Raw genomic sequence first — 18,190 nt, 5'->3', positions numbered from 1 at the left:
CCCATGTTATCATTTGTTGTTAACTTGTCCATGTTGTCGTTTGTTGGCTTCACGCTGCTGAAAATAGATGCCGTTCTTTTAACTGGGGGAGCTGCTGCTGTGTTGTCAGAGAAAATAGTGCTCCACCACTTCCTCGGTTACAGATTTGGCCTCCAGTAACTTTGTGGAGAGGTTTCGGATCTGTGTCCACTGACAGACATGATTTCTAGTGCCTCTAGTCCGGCATCCGACAGTTTTTGGATCATGGTGGTTTGGAGGCAGAGTTTTGTGCAAATCTGTGCTGTGACAGCTTTTTTGCAGATCTTTGTCAACATTGTTGCAAGGGTATTCACTCCCATCGGCTCTTTTGTATACCTGAAACATATCAAAGACAAAATAACATTAGCTAATAATTAGGCTTACATAGCTACCGGTTATTGTCACGACTTCCTCCGAAGCTGCCTCCCCTCCTTGTTCGGGCAGGCTTCGGCGTTCATCGTCACCAGCCTTCTAGCCACTGCCACTCCTCATCTCATCATTCCATTTGTTTTGTCTTGTTTATTACACACACACCTGGTTCATATCCCCTCATCAGTACCTGTATAAGTGTTCCCTCTGCCCCCCCCCTTGTCTTTGTGTGTGATCGTTTATTGTGGAGGTATTATAGCTCGGTGGAGCTACTTTGTATTTGTATTGCTGGGATATTCACCCGTGTGCCTTGTTTTCTCCAGTGCGCCGTATTTACCGCACTGGAGTGTATTACGCATTGATGCGTACCGCTGTGTTCCTGATTAAACTATATATTCTGTGATTTACCCTCCTGCGCCTGACTCCGTCCGAAATCACCCGCCACAGTTATATTGTAAGTTGCATACCATATGTCTCCGGTCACTGCTTTCCGTTTCCGGTGGAGGTACAAGCCGGGGCGTCGGAGGGAAGAAGGGACAGATACTTCTTAAGTGAAGCTACTGGGCAGAGGGGATCACCCGGCAGTTCAAACATGAATCCCTGTCCACTCTACATGTTCTTCTCCTGTGGGTCCTTGTGTTTTTTGTGGGTTCGTTAAACGAGCGAGTCGCATACTGTAGGCCGTTCTCGTCTGTACATATTTTAAATTAGTCAGGTTTCAGCAGACGGTTTCCCTCCTTCCCACTTCGGCCAAAATTAAGTTGAATGTCAAACCACACTTTATTCACCAAACCTTCAGGTGTTTCGGTGTCCAGAGCCTTGGATTGTTTGATGAGCTGCATGCTGTTTTCAGTTATGGCTGCATGATGGGCAGCTTTGTCGCACCCTTCTTTCCTCAACCTTTTAATTACGCCGACCAACACATTGTTTTTGCGGACTGTAATTTTTCTTAGATTTTTTCAGACATTGCTGTAGTATTTACTATAGTGTTTTTGTTTTATTATCTTTGACATAGGACTGGAGGCTTTCTCCTTGAGGAAACCTACTAGAGAAATACGAAAAGAGGAAATGTTCCATAACCTGTAGGTAGGGCCCACGGGGGGCCAGTACGAACAATGTATGCACTCACTATTTGGAAGTCGCTCTGGATAAGAGCGTCTGCTAAATGACTAAAATGTAAAATGTAGGCTGTGGATCAAAGAGTGTCTGCACTTTGTCATCCTTCAGCCCCTTCCAGATTCAGCATGGCACTGGGAGACCACACAGACACACACACACATACAAGGTAGGGGTTTAAGATAAGGAGTGGGCGTCCATCTTATCTGTCAACCCTCCACACCTGCCCAGACAGTGAGCTCAGCTAGCTCACCTCTCTGTGGGGGTCAGGGCACCACTACCACTGTCACTAAGCACAAACTGAGGCTTTCACTTCATCATCTATGAGGCTTCAAAGCCAACTATTGATAGTTGAAAAATAAACTACACACAGTATATAATCTCGGGTGCCACCCAGTTCTGGTCGGCTGCCAAATAAGAAAAAGAGCTATCTGTCTTCTCCTTACTCATCGGAGGAGACCAGATGATCAGTGTGTGTGTGTGCGTGCTCTGGGGGGTGAATCATTTCACTGCCTTGACTGAAAGATGAGCAGCGGTGAGTGGATGAAAGCAAGGAGTGTGTGTGTCTTACACTCAAACTTAGAAGAGAAAAAGACACAGACGGTCGGCTCCATCTTCAACTCTCTTAAACAAGGCCCCACCTGGAAAGCCACCTCACCCCCACCCGACCACATCAAAGTCTCTCTAAGAGAAGTTTCTGGGCAAACTCATCTCTGTGTTACCCCACGGGTGAATCTGACTCACTCTCTTAACACATCTGCCCTGTTTCCCATCATTCCCAACCCCTATCTGTCATCTCTGAAAGTGGAGGTGTGAGGCTAAGGTGGCTCCATAACACCCTTTACCGTAAATGGAGGGAGGGGAGAAATGGAGGCAGGTAGGGAATCATCTAACCCATTTTGGCTTGAATGGAACACTTACTTCTGAGGCAGCTGCTATGCTGTTGATGTGCAGGGCCGTGACCCTGAGGTTACAATCGAATGGTTGTGAAGGAGGGCAGGAAGGGGGCTAGGCTTGTTTTTTAACTGCGGGCTTCAGTGCTTGCCACAGCGCCTCAGGCACATAGGTGCTGAAATGTATTCCTCGTGTTACATTTTTTAAATAGTATTATTGTTATAATTTTTTATGGGGGGGGGGGGGGGGTATTCTGCATTGTTGGGGAGGGCCCATAAGTAAGCATTTCACTGTTGTTTACGAAGCATGTGACAATTACAATTTTATTTGAATTGACATTGTATGGAAGGAAGTGAGTTATTTTATATATTAGGGGTGTGTGTGTGTGTGTGTTGCTTCACATTATCTATCTCACCTCTGATTCGTTACAGCAGAAAACATCAGAGCCTCTGTAGAAAAGTCTGGAATGGCCGGCGCTGGGTTGAAAATGGTCTTCACTGTAAGACATAGGAAACAGTCTGTAAATATATCACACTCAAACGGTACAGTACATACCAGGTAAATGCTACCAGAGAACAATCCATACCACTGCAGAATGCTGAAATAATGGAACAACTGAACAACTCCATTGACTGAGTTTGATAAAGGGGATGAGAGTAAGCTAGTGTTTCTGGAAAAATTTTGGTATAAAAAAGGCTTACTGCACACACCAAATTTGATCCAACCCAGTGGACAAAATCAGAATGACTTAATGTATTGGTTGTAAACTGGTTTCCTGGTTGTAAAGACTTCATATATCAGGATTACAACTGGGTCTTTTATTATGATGACATCAAGACATTCGGGAAAGACATCATATTTTGAATGTTATCTAGTCAGAGAACCAGTTAGTATTTTTTCTGGTTGCTAAAAAGACGTCTAGAAAACTAATTTTTACAATCAGTATACAAGCTAAGCATTTCCTGCTGGGAAAATCCCTCCCTATGGGACAATCAGTGACAATTCGAGTTAAACATAATAAATAGTAAATATTAAACCTATATTGTACATGCAGATATATACAGTGCCTTGCAAAAGTATTATAATATAATAATAATATGCCATTTAGCAGACGCTTTTATCTAAAGCGACTTACAGTCATGTGTGCATTCATTTTTACGTACGGGTGGTCCCAGGGATCGAACCCACTACCCTGGCGTTACAAGTGCCATGCTCTACCAATTGAGCTACATCCCCCTTGGCGTTTTGTTGCATTACAACCTGTAATTTAAATGGATTTTTATTTGGATTTCATGTAATGGACATACACGAAATAGTCCAAATTGGTGAAGTGAAATGAAAAAAATAACTTCTTTCATTTTTTTTTTTTTTATAACGGAAAAGTGGTGCATGCATACAGTGGGGAGAACAAGTATTTGATACACTGCCGATTTTGCATGTTTTCCTACTTACAAAGCATGTAGAGGTCTGTAATTTTTAACAAAAATCCAGAAAATCACATTGTATGATTTTTAAGTAATTAATTTGCATTTTATTGCATGACATAAGTATTTGATCACCTACCAACCAGTAAGAATTCCGGCTCTCACAGACCTGTTAGTTTTTCTTGAAGAAGCCCTCCTGTTCTCCACTCATTACCTGTATTAACTGCACCTGTTTGAACTCGTTACCTTTATAAAAGACACCTGTCCACACACTCAATCAAACAGACTCCAACCTCTCCACAATGGCCAAGACCAGAGAGCTGTGTAAGGACATCAGGGATAAAATTGTAGACCTGCACAAGGCTGGGATGGGCTACAGGACAATTGGCAAGCACCTTGGTGAGAAGGTAACAACTGTTGGCGCAATTATAGAAAATGGAAGAAGTTCAAGATGACGGTCAATCACCCTCGGTCTGGGGCTCCATGCAAGACTTTCCCTTTACAACTACATGCCAATCAGAAACACGTTGATTTCTCTTTCATTGGGTACAATGGCTTCCATGAGGTTCACTCTGCAGGCAAAGCTCAAGTGGATGAATTCTATAAAAAGCAGCCCTTTTAAAGATCAAATTAGAATTTCCTTGACAAAAAATAACAGCAGAGTACCCAGTGAGGTGGCCTTCAATACGCTCTGTTCTTTAACTCAAATTTCTCAATGTGTGTGTGTGTGTGTGTGTGTGTGAGAGAGAGAGAACGTTTGTGTGTGTACTCCTCTATGTATGAAGTGTAACCTTATGCATGCGTAAATCATATGTGTTTGGGAAGAACATCAGCGTGTGAGTGAGCTCTAACCCTGTGTGTGTGTGTGTCTGTGTTTGTGTGCGTGCGTGCGCATATTCCTCTATGTACAAGGTGTAACCCTATGCGTGCGTATGTGTTTGGGAAATGCATCAGTGGAAGGTTTAGCTGTATATAGCTATGTTATTTTGACTCATTATTGTTATTAACTGTGTATTTTTGGCTCATGTCACTATTTCTATTTTTATTTGATTTAAACTTTAACTCTGCATTGTTGTAGAACTAGGACCTGTAAGTAAGCATTTCACTTTTAGTCTACACCTGTTTTTTATGAAACATGTGACAAATACAATTTGATTTGATTTGTAACCCTGTATGCGTGTGTGTTTGTGTGTGGTGTTTGTGAGGTGTAATCCTCTGTGTATGTGTTGTATCCCAGTGTACACAGTGCATATTCATGACGCTTAACCCTGCATATTTTTATCCAACATCATGTTATTCTGTGTATGTACGAGATGAGCATGTGTGTGTATGGGGCGGCAGGTAGCTTAGTGGTTAAGAGCGTTGTGCCAGTAACCGAAAGGTCGCTGGTTCTAATCCCCAAGCCGACTAGATGAAAAATCTGTCGATGTGCCCTTGAGCAAGGCACTTAACCCTAATTGCTCCTGTAAGTCGCTCTGGATAAGAGCGTCTGCTAAATGACTAAAATGTAAAAAAAAAATTAAATGTACATACAGTGAACTCAAAAAGTATTGGGACTGTGACATTTCTTTTTTTTTTGCTGCTGTACCCCCAGCACTTTGGATTTGAATGATAATTAATTTGCTTTATTTTGAGGGTATTTTCATCCATATCGGGTGAACCGTTTAGAAATTACAGCACTTTTTATACATAGTCCCCCATTTTAGGGGACCAAAAGTATTGGTACAAATTCACTTATACAGTGCCTTCAGAAAGTATTCATACCCCTTGACTTATTACAAATTTTTTAGATATTTCTATATTTCTTTTTCAATACATTTGCAAATATTTTTTTTTAACATGGTTTCACTTTGTCATTATGGGGTATTGTGTGTAGATGGGTCAGGGAAAAAATATATTTAATCCATTTTGAATTCAGGCTGTAACGCAACCAAAAATGTGGAATAAGTCCAGGGGTATGAATACTTTCTGAAGGCACTGTAGGTGTTTTAAAGTAGTCAAACGTTTAGTATTTGGTCCCAAAGCTTGTGACTCTACAAACTTGTTGGATGCATTTGCTGTTGGTTTTAATTGTGTTTCAGATAATTTTGTGCCCAATAGAAATTAATGGTAAATAATGTATTATGTCATTTTAGTCACTTTTATTTGTAAATAAGAATAGAATGGAATGGTATCAAACATCAAACATATCGAAACCACATGTTTGACTCATATTCCATTCCAGCCATTACAATGAGCCCGTCCTCCTATAGCTCCTCCCACCAGCATCCACTGGTTTCTAAACACTTCTACATTCATGTGGTTGCTAACATGATTACGGATAGTCCTGAATGAATCGTGAATAATGATGAGTGAGAAAGTTAGATACACAAATATCATACCTCCAAGACATGCTAACGTCTCACCATTACAATAACAGGGGAGGTTAGCATATTCTGGGGGGTATGATATTTATGCCTCTGTAACGTTCTCACTCATCATTACTCATGATTCATTCAGGATTACCCGTAATCATGGTAGCATTCAGATTAATGTAGAAGGGTTATTTACAATAAAAGTGACTCCAAAATGACACAATCAATTATTTACCATTCATTTCTATTGGGCACAATAAACTGTATGTGACTAATTTAAATATCTCCCTGAATACAGTATACAGTACCAGTTCATTCCAGGGTTTTTCTTTATTTGTTCTATTTTCTTACATTGTAGAATAATAGTGAAGACATCAAAACTATGAAATAACACATGGAATCATGGAGTAACCAAAAATGTGTTAAACAAATCAAAATATATTTTCTATTCTTCAAAGTAGCCACCCTTTGGCTTGATGAGAACTTTGCACACTCTTGGCATTCTCTCAACCAGCTTCATGAGGAATACTTTCCAATTTTTATTTCCTTCTTAATGCGTTTGAGCCAATCAGTTGTGTTGTGACAAGGGAGGGTTGGTATACAGAATATAGCCCTATTTGGTAAAAGACCAAGTCCATATTATGGCAAAAACAGCTCAAATAAGCAAAGAGAAACAACAGTACATCATTACTTTAAGACATGAAGGTCAGTCAATACGGAACATTTCAAGAACTTTGAACATTTCTTCAAGTGCAGTGGCAAAAACCATCAAGCGCTATGATGAAACTGGCTCTCATGAGGACCGCCACAGGAAAGGAAGACACAGAGTTACTTCTGATGCAGAGGATAAGTTCATTAGAGTTAACTGCACCTCAGATTGCAGCCCAAATAAATGCTTCACAGAGTTCATGTAACAGACACATCTCAACATCAACTGTTCAGAGGAGACTACGTGAATCAGACCTTTATTGACGAATTGCTGCAAAGAAACCACTACTAAAGGACACCAATAAGAAGAAGAGACTTGATTGGGCCAAGAAACACAAGCAATGGACATTAGACAGGTGGAAATCTGTCCTTTGGTCTGATGAGACAAATTTGAGATTTTTGGTTCCAACCGGCGTGTCTTTGTGAGATGCAGAGTAGGTGAACAGATGATCTCCTCATGTGTGGTTCCCACCGTGAAGCATGGAGGAGGATGTGTGATGGTGTTGGGGAGCTTTGCTGGTGACATTGTCGGTGATATATTTAGAATTCAAGGCACACTTAACCAGCATGGCTACCACAGCATTCTGCAGCAAAACGCCATCCCATCTGGTTTGCACTTAGTGGGACTATCATTTGTTTTTCAACAGGACAATGACCCAAAACACACCTCCAGGCTGTGTAAGGGCTATTTGACCAAGAAGGAGAGTGATGGAGTGCTGCATCAGATGACCTGGCCTCCACAATCACCCGACCTCAACCCAATTGAGATGGTTTGGGATGAGTTGGACCGCAGAGTGAAGGAAAAGCAGCCAACAAGTGCTCAGCATATGTGGGAACTCCTTCAAGACTGTTGGAAAAACATTCCTCATGAAGCTGGTTGAGAGAATGCTAAGAGTGTGCAAAGCTGTCATCAAGGCAAAGGTGGCTACTTTGAAGAATCTAAAATGTATAATATGTTTTGATTTGTTTAACCTCTGCTAGATGGGTGTCCCGAAATCGAGACAGTTGTTGCTCAATACGTATAATGTGACTACAATGACGTTGTAAAGAAAAGCACATTTTCACAGACATATACATATCTTATATGGACAGAAAGCTTAAATTATTGTTAATCTAACTTCAGTGTCCAATTTACAGTAGGTACTACAATGAAAAAATACCATGCTATTGTTTGAGGATAGTGCACAACAACAAAATCACTTTTATCACGGAGACAGGTTTGATACATTCTCATCTGAATGTAAATAATGTACTTACATTCAGTAATCTTGCTCTGATTTGTCATCCTGAGGGTCCCAGAGATAAGATATAGCGTAGTTTTGTTTGATGAAATCCATTTTTATATCCTAACACGATCCATGTTGTATGCACGATCGATGTTGTATTCCCACTTCACAGAACAGCTCAAACTGTTCACAACAGTGAAGATGAGACTCCGGGATGCTGACCTTATATGCAGAGTTGCAAAAAAAAAGCCATATCTCAGACTGGCCAACAAAAAGAAAAGACTAAGATGGGCAGTCTGAGATATGGCTTTTCTTTGCAACTCTGCCTAGAAGGTCAGCATCCCGGAGTCACCGCTTCACTGTTGACATTGAGACTGGTGTTTTGCGGGTACTATTTAATGAAGCTGCCAGTTGAGGATCTGTGAGGCGCCTGTTTCACAAACTAGACACTCTAATGCATTTGTCCTCTTGCTCAGTTGTGCACCGGGGCCTCCCACTCCTCTTTCTATTCTGGTTAGAGACAGTTTCTTGGCAATTTCTTGCATGGAATAGCCTTCATCTCAGAACAAGAATAGATTGACGAGTTTCAGAAGAAAGTTATTTGTTTCTGGCCATTTTGAGCCTGTAATGAAACCCACAATTGATGATCCTCCAGATACTCAACTAGTCTCAAGAAGGCCAGTTTTATTGCTTCTTTAATCAGCACAACAGTTTTCAGCTGTGCTAACATAATTGCAAAAGGGTTTTCTAATGATCAATTAGCCTTTTAAAATAATAAACCTGGATTAGCAAACACAACGTGACATTGGAACACAAGACTGATGGTTGCTGATAACGGGCCTCTGTACGCCTATGTAGATATTCCTTTACAAATCAGCCGTTTCCAGCTACAGTAGCCATTTACAACATTAACAATGTCTACACTGTATTTCTGATCAACTTGATGTTATTTTAATGGATAAAAAAATAGCTTTTCTTTCGAAAACAAGGACATTTCTAAGTGACCCCAAACGTTTCAACGGTAGTGTATATATATATATATATACACTGCTCAAAAAAATAAAGAGAACACTTAAACAACACAATGTAACTCCAAGTCAATCACCCTTCTGTGAAATCAAACTGTCCACTTAGGAAGCAACACTGATTGACAATACATTTCACATGCTGTTGTGCAAATGGAATAGACAACAGGTGGAAATTATAGGCAATTAGCAAGACACCCCCAATAAAGGACTGGTTTTGCAGGTGGTGACCACAGACCACTTCTCAGTTCCTATGCTTCCTGGCTGATATTTTGGTCACTTTTGAATGCTGGTGGTGCTTTCACTCTAGTGGTAGCATGAGACGGAGTCTACAACCCACACAATTGGCTCAGGTAGTGCAGCTCATCCAGGATGGCACATCAATGCGAGCTGTGGCAAGAAAGTTTGCTGTGTCTGTCAGCGTAGTGTCCAGAGCATGGAGGCTCTACCAGGAGACAGGCCAGTACATCAGGAGACGTGGAGGAGGCCGTAGGAGGGCAACAACCCAGTAGCAGGACTGCTACCTCCGCCTTTGTGCAAGGAGGAGCAGGAGGAGCACTGCCAGAGCCCTGCAAAATGACCTCCAGCAGGCCACAAATGTGCATGTGTCTGCTCAAACGGTCAGAAACAGACTCCAAGAGGGTGATATGAGGGCCCGACGTCCACAGGTGGGGGTTGTGCTTACAGCCCAACACCGTGCAGGACGTTTGGCATTTGCCAGAGAACATTCGCCACTGGCGCCCTGTGCTCTTCACAGATGAAAGCAGGTTCACACTGAGCACATGTGACAGACGTGACAGAGTCTGGAGACGCCGTGGAGAATGTTCTGCTGCCTGCAACATCCTCCAGCATGACCGGTTTGGCGGTGGGTCAGTCATGGTGTGGGGTGGCATTTATTTGGGGTGCCGCACAGCAGTTCCTGCAAGAGGAAGGCATTGATGCTATGGACTGGCCCGCCCGTTCCCCAGACCTGAATCCAATTGAGCACATCTGGGACATCATGTCTCGCTCCATCCAGACTGTCCAGGAGTTGGCGGATGCTTTAGTCCAGGTCTGGGAAGAGATCCCTCAGGAGACCATCCGCAACCTCATCAGGAGCATGTCCAGGCGTTGTAGGGAGGTCATACAGGCACGTGGAGGCCACACACACTGAGCCTCATTTTGACTTGTTTTGTAGTTTGTGGTTTTCCACTTTAATTTTGAGGGTGACTCCAAATCCAGACCTCCATGGGTTGATACATTTGATTTCCATTGATAATTTTTGTGTCATTTTGTTGTCAGCACATTCAACTATGTAAAGAAAAAAGTATTTAATAAGATTATTTAATTCATTCAGATCTAGGATGTGTTATTTTAGTGTTCCCTTTATTTTTTTGAGCAGTATATATATATATATATATATATATACACACACACACAGTGGCTTGCCAAAGTATTCACCACCCTTGGCATTTTTCCTATTTTGTTGTCTTACAACCTGGAATTACAATGGATTTTTTGGGGGGTTTGTATCATTTGATTTACACAACATGCCTACCACTGTGAATGAGCAAAATATTTTTTGGGGTGAAACAATTAAGAAATAAGACAAAAAAATAGAAAACTTGAGCGTGCATAACTATTCACCCCACCCCAAAGTCAAGACTTTGTAGAGCCACCTTTTGCAGCAATTACAGATGCAAGTCTCTTGGGGTATGTCTCTATAAGCTTGGCTCTTCTAGCCACTGGGATTTTTGCCCATTCTTCAAGGCAAAACTGCTCCAGCTCCTTCAAGTTGGATGGGTTCCGCTGGTGTACAGCAATCTTTAAGTCATACCACAGATTCTCAATTGGCTTGACGTCTGGGCTTTGACTTGGCCATTCCAAGACATTTAAATGTTTCCCCTTAAACCACTCGAGTGTTGCTTTAGCAGTATGCTTAGGGTCATTGTCCTGCTGGAAGGTGAACCTCCGTCCCAGTCTCAAATCTCTGGAAGACTAAAACAGGTTTCTCTCAAGAATTTCCATGTATTTAGCGCCATCCATCATTCCTTCAATTCTGACCAGTTTTCCAGTCCCTGCCGATGTAAAACATCCCCACAGAATGATGTTCTCGGGGTGATGAGAGGTGTTGGGTTTGCACCAGACATAACATTTTCCTTGATGGCCAAAAAGCTCAATTTCAGTCTCATCTGACCTGAGTACCTTCTTCCATATGTTTGGGGAGTCTCCCACATGCCTTTTGGCGAACACCAAACATTTTTACTTATTATTTTATTTAATTAATGGCTTTTTTTCTGGCCACTCTTCCGTAAAGCCCAGCTCTGTGGAGTGTACGGCTTAAAGTGGTCCCATGGACAAAGCTATTACAGACTACAAAGAGAAGCACAGCCGCGAGCTGCCCAGTGACACAAGACTTCCAGACGAGCTAAACCACTTCTATGCTCGCTTCGAGGCAAGCAACACTGAAACATGCATGAGAGCACAAGTTGTTCCGGATGACTATGTGATCACGCTCTCCGTAGCCGATGTGAGTAAGACTTTTAAGCAGGTCAACATTCACAAGGCCGCAGGGCCAGACGGATTACCAGGACGTGTACTCCGAGCATGTGCTGACCAACTGGCAAGTGTCTTCACTGACATTTTCAACATGTCCCTGACTGAGTCTGTAATACCAACATGTTTCAAGCAGACCACCATAGTCCCAGTGCCCAATGACTCTAAGATAACCTGCCTAAATGACTACCGACCCGTAGCACTGACGTCTGTAGCCATGAAGTGCTTTGAAAGGCTGGTTATTAAAGGCCATTATCCCAGAAACCCTAGACCCACTCCAATTTGCATACCGCCCCAACAGATCCACAGATGATGCAATCTCTATTGCACTCCACACTGCCCTTTCCCACCTGGACAAGAGGAACACCTACGTGAGAATGCTATTCATTGACTACAGCTCAGCATTCAACACCATAGTGCCCTCAAAGCTCATCACTAAGCTAAGAATACTGGGACTAAACACCTCCCTCTGCAACTGGATCCCTGACGGGCCGCCCCCAGGTGGTAAGGGTAGGTAACAACACATCTGCCACACTGATCCTCAACACGGGGGCCCCTCGGGGGTGCGTGCTCAGTCCCCTCCTGTACTCCCTGTTCACCCATGACTGCATGGCCAGGCATTACTCCAACACCATCATTAAGTTTGCCAACGACACAACAGTGGTAGGTCTGATCACCGACAACGATGAGACAGCCTATAGGGAGGAGGTCAGAGACCTGGCCGGGTGTTGCCAGGATAACAACCTCTCCCTCAACGTGACCAAGACAAAGGAGATGATTGTGGCATGGGTCCTCAGGAGACTGAAAAGATTTGGCATGGGTCCTCAGATCCTCAAAAAATTCTACAGCTGCACCATCGAGAGCATCCTGACTGGTTGCATCACGGCCTGGTATGGCAACTGCTTGGCCTCCGACCGCAAGGCACTACAGAGGGTAGTGCGTACGGCCCAGTACATCACTGGGGCCAAGCTTCCTGCCATCCAGGACCTCTATACCAGGCGGTGTCAGAGGAAGGCCCTCAAAATTGTCAAAGACTCCAGCCACCCTAGTCATAGACTGTTCTCTCTGCTACCGCACGGCAAGCGGTACCGGAGTGCCAAGTCTATGTCCAAAAGACTTCTCAACAGCTTCTACCCCCAAGCCATAAGACTCCTGAACAGCTAATCATGGCTACCCGGACTATTTGCACTGCCCCCCCACCCCCACCCCCACCCCATCTTTTTACGCTGCTGCTACTCTGTTAATTATTTATGCATAGTCACTTTAACTCTACCCACATGTATGTACATATTACTTTAACTACCTCAACTAGCCGGTGCCCCCACACATTGATTCTGCACCGGTACCCCCCTGTATATATAGCCTCCCTACTGTTATTTTATTTTACTTCTGCTCTTTTTTTCTCAACACTTTTTTGTTTTATTCTACTTTTTTATTTAAAATAAATGCACTGTTGGTTAAGGGCTGTAAGTAAGCATTTCACTGTAATGTCTGCACCTGTTGTATTCGGCGCATGTGGCCAATAAAATTTGATTTTAGATACTCCAATCTCTGCTGTGGAGCTTTTCAGCTCCTTCAGGGTTATCTTTGGTGTCTTTGTTGCCTCTCTGATTAATGCCGTCCTTGCCTGGTCCGTGAGTTTTGGTGGGCGGCACTCTCTTGGCAGGTTTGTTGTGAAGCCATATTCTTTCCATTTTTTAATAATGGATTTATTGGTGCTCCGTGGGATTGTCAAAGTTTCTGATATTTTTTATAACCCAACCCTGTTCTGTACTTCTCCACAACTTTGTCCCTGACCTGTTTGGAGAGCTCCTTGGTCGTCATGGTGCTGCTTGCTTGCACATACACTGGTGCCCCTTGCTTAGTGGTGTTGCAGACTCTGGGGCCTTTCAGAACAGGTTTATATATACTGAGATCATGTGACAGATCATGTGACACTTAGATTGCACACAGGTGGACTTTATTCAACTAATTATGTGACTTCTGAAGGTAATTGGTTGCACCAGATCTTATTTAGGGGCTTCATAGCAAAGGGGGTGAATGCATATGCACGCACCACTTTTCCAAGGCAGCAGCTACTCTTCCCGGGGTCCAGCAAAATTAAGGCAGTTTATACAATTTTAAAAACATTACAATACATTCACAGATTTCACAACACACTGTGTGCCCTCAGGCCCCTACTCCACCACTACCACATATCTACAGTACAATATCCATGTGTACGTGTGTGTATAGTGTGTATGTTATCGTGTGTGTTTGTATGCATGTCTGTGCCTATGTTTGTGTTGCTTCACAGTCCCCGCTGTTCCACAAAGTGTATGAATGAGGGAGCTTCATAACATTTAGTAGGAAGTCACCCATCACATGCAGTACTTTTTCTGTTACCCTCTACTTTACAGCAGAAAGAGACTGCTATGGGAATTGGCATCAGCAGCACAATATTGTGTAGAGGACTGAGGGTGTTCTAAATACTGTAATTGTAAAAATAAAATATATTTTTTTACTTTGTGTGTGGTTTGTGGTGTGTTTACTTATGACATTAGATCAGTGTTGGCTGCTAACTTCGCCCTTATCTTAAATAGTTCACTTCTGTGTTTGGAGGCATTGGATCAGCATTCTGTACCTTTTATGTAGGGAAGCTAATAATCCATCATGTATGACATTCCTGGGAGTGTGTTAATGTCACGATCGTCATATGGAACAGACCAAGGCGCAGCGTGATGAACAAACATACTTTAATTAGTTAAAGTTTAAACACAATACAAAACAAGAAACGACTCGTGACGTCCAACGGTATCAATGACCGAACACGGAACAAAAACCCACAAACACAAAGGGAAAAAAGACAGTTTAAATATGGCTCCCAATCAGAGACAACCAGCCAACAGCTGACACTCGTTGCCTCTGATTGGGAGTCACTCAGGCAAACATAGAATACAACAAACTAGAATGAACACCACAGAATGAACACACCCTGGCTCAACATATAGAGTCCCAGAGCCAGGGTGTGACAGTACCCCCCCCTAAAGGCGCGGACTGCGACCGCGCCTCAACTAAAACAAAACAGGGGAGGGCTGGGCGGGCATACCTCCTCGGCGGCGGTTCTGGCTCCGGCCTTGACCACCACCCTCCAATACACCCCCCATAGCGCCCCTGGTCCAGTCTGGCCCCGCCGGCTGGAGCCGAACTGGACTTAGCAGGAGCGGTTAGCTTCAGCTCCATAGTGGAGCAGTTGACCGGTACCTTACCAGGCACCGGTGACCCAGGCACGGGTTGTGCTGGACTGACGACGCGCACCCCTGGCTTGGTGCGTGGAGGAGGAACGGGCCTTACCAGGCTGACGACGCGCACCCCTGGCTTGGTGCGTGGAGGAGGGACGGGCCTTACCAGGCTGACGACTCGCACCCCTGGCTTGGTGCGTGGAGGAGGGACGGGCCTTACCAGGCTGACGACTCGCACCCCTGGCTTGGTGCGAGTGGCAGGAACAGGCCGGGCCGGGCTGGCGACGCGCACCGTAGACTTGGTGCGAGTGGCAGGAACAGGCCGGGCCGGGCTGGCGACGCGCACCGTATACTTGGTGCGAGTGGCAGGAACAGGCCGGGCCGGGCTGGCGACGCGCACCGTATACTTGGTGCGAGTGGCAGGAACAGGCCGGGCCGGGCTGGCGACGCGCACCGTAGACTTGGTGCGAGTGGCAGGAACAGGCCGGGCCGGGCTGGCGACGCGCACCGTATACTTGGTGCGAGTGGCAGGAACAGGCCGGGCCGGGCTAGCGACGCGCACCGTAGACTTGGTGCGTGGAGCAGGGACAGGCCGGACTGGGCTGGCGACGCACACCATAGGCTTGGTGCGTGGAGCAGGGACAGGCCGGACCGGGCTGGCGACGCACACCGTAGGCTTGGTGCGTGGAGCAGGGACAGGCCGGGCTGGGCTGTCGACGCACACCGTAGGCTTGGTGCGTGGAGCAGGGACAGGCCGGACCGGGCTGGCGACGCACACCGTAGGCTTGGTGCGTGGAGCAGGGACTGGCCGGACTGGGCTGGCGACGCACACCGTAGGCTTGGTGCGTGGAGCAGGGACAGGCCGAACCGGGCTGTGGAGACGGATAGGAGCCCTGGAGTGAAGAGCGGCCACAACCCGTCCTGGCTGAATGCCTACCCTCACACACTCTGTGTGAGGCATCCGCACAGGACGTACAGGGCGGTGTATCCGTAACCTGGTGGCCTCCAGAATCCGCCCCTTTTTTGCCTCCGTCAGCCCCGTCGTCCATGCCGTGTGCCCCCCCCTAAAAATGTTCTGGGGTTGCCTCTCGACCGCCCGACGACGACCCTGATCACGCCGTTGCTCCTCTCTACGGCGCGCCTCCACCGTCTCTTCTCCCGGCGCTTCCTCCCATGTCCAGCCCAAGAGCTGCCCCTGGACACGCTGCTTGGTCGTTGCATGGTGGGTTTTTCTGTCACGATCGTCATATGGAACAGACCAAGGCGCAGCGTGATGAACAAACATACTTTAATTAGTTAAAGTTTAAACACAATACAAAACAAGAAACGACTCGTGACGTCCAATGGTATCAATGACCGAACACGGAACAAAAACCCACAAACACAAAGGGAAAACAGACAGTTTAAATATGGCTCCCAATCAGAGACAACCAGCCAACAGCTGACACTCGTTGCCTCTGATTGGGAGTCACTCAGGCAAACATAGAATACAACAAACTAGAATGAACACCACAGAATGAACACACCCTGGCTCAACATATAGAGTCCCAGAGCCAGGGTGTGACAGTTAACTTGTATTTTTTATTACCATAGCATTTTTGTATGTTCTCTATAGTTATGTACTTCAAAATGTATCAATTTACCAATTTGGCCTCTTGGAGGCCACTTGGGTACATTTGGGCAAACTTGTGAGGGACACCTGGGTGACTTCATGCTCCCTCATTCTTGAAGGTATCAGTCTGAAACCTTGCACATACACTGTTGCCCTCTTGTAAACAACATCTATATTACCTCCAGCTTCCTATCTGAATGTATGGCTTTTATTTTACATGTCCAAGATGATGCAACAAAAATTAAAATAGAAAACATGTTTTTTTGTTTGTTTTATCTTTTACCAGATCTATTGTGTTATGTTCTCCTACATTAATTTCACATCTGTCATTTTAGGCAGAAATTGAAAAGATGGGTCTGATCCTTAAGAGGTTAACACTTTTTTGGTTACTGCATGATTCCACATGTGTTATTTCATAGTTTTGATGTCTTCACAATTATTCTACAATGTAGAAAATAGTCAAAATAAAGAAAAACCCTTGAATGAGTAGGCGTGTCAAAACTTTTGACTGGTACTGTATGTACGCTAAAGCCCTTGTGTATTCTTGCATGTCTGTGAAATAAAACTCTATTTTGTATCTGTGTGTGAGTATGTGATTGTGTGTGGGCGTGCGTAAGTGAGCAGCTGCGTGGGTTTGCGCAGGGCTTTGGCCACCTGGCGCTCTGAGGTGGATGCTGTGGCCTCTTTCAAGTATAAGTGGAAACAGCGTGTCACACACACAGACACACACAGACACACACAAGTACACACATGCAGGCGACGTGTGTGGATGATACAGATCACACCTTCCTTCCACTTTTCAAGAGACAAGGGGTTTCTGGTTCAAAGAAGCAACTCTCTCTTTCCTCTCTCTCCCCTCTCTCAATATCTGCCTCCTCTTCTCTTTCACAGTGGGTCTCATCTTAACCTCCTCCCTCAGCTCACTCTTCTTTCTCTCTACCAGTCTATCTCCTCTTTCTAGACTTTCCCCTTCCTTTCTCTCTGAATCTCTCTCTCAAATACTGTACTCTGGTCCCTCTTTCTCTAATTCCTCCCACTCTCATCTGTCTCTCACTTTTTGTCTCTCTCTCTCTCATCTATGCTTTTGTATCGAATACAGTGTAAACTAAAGATCTGTTCACATTGACCACATCACCAGAGGAGGATGGTTCAACCCCAGTCGAGAGCAATGCTGGTGAATTAGCTACAGTGCACAAAATTGCACATACAATAACATATGTGCCCACTGCACTTGACAGTACAGCAGGGTTGGGGTAAACTATTTTATAATTCACTCATTTCAAGGTCACTACAGTAACAAATAATGGTAATAATGGACCTAGGCAAATCAAATCAGGAAGTAAACAGAAATTCAAATTGTGTGCATTAAAACGCTATGAGGAAAATTGGCATTGTAATTTCATTATACTTCCTGAGAATTTACTAAATGGTAATGGGGGACCCCAACCCTGCAGGGCAGTCCCATAGTAATCAACAAGTCCCTAATGTCTCAGTCAGTCATAACCATAAAGAGACAATGACTCGATCCAAAGTCATATGTAAGTGCCAGACATAGTGTTAAATACTTAGCTATTAGCTAATAGTCATCAGTCAGCTCCCTACCCTGATTTTTCTATTTGGAACACTCCAGGTGTTATGGAGAACAGCTGTAGTAGCTGTGTAGTAGAGTAGAGAGAGAGTGGGTTGGA

The 18,190-nt window shown here is 44.5% G+C and overlaps 1 pseudogene across 1 annotated transcript in view; it reads right to left on the bottom strand.

The window, feature by feature from the left end:
• Positions 1-1,603: 1,603 nt before the first annotated feature.
• LOC311145662 (ribokinase-like) overlaps positions 1,604-18,190 on the bottom strand; it is a 57,628-nt pseudogene continuing 41,041 nt past the window's right edge. Inside the window, exons 6-7 of the transcript in view lie at positions 2,813-2,894; positions 1,604-1,637 (exon numbers count right to left, since the gene is read on the bottom strand). The product of the transcript in view is annotated as a ribokinase-like (transcript). The remainder of the gene's footprint in view (positions 1,638-2,812; positions 2,895-18,190) is intronic.

The sequence above is a fragment of the Coregonus lavaretus genome, assembly GCF_964263955.1.
Source record: "Coregonus lavaretus genome assembly, chromosome: 18".
NCBI lineage: Eukaryota > Metazoa > Chordata > Actinopteri > Salmoniformes > Salmonidae > Coregonus > Coregonus lavaretus.
Note: the sequence above shows the minus strand (reverse complement) of the source record. Positions and strands in the feature narration are given on the sequence as shown.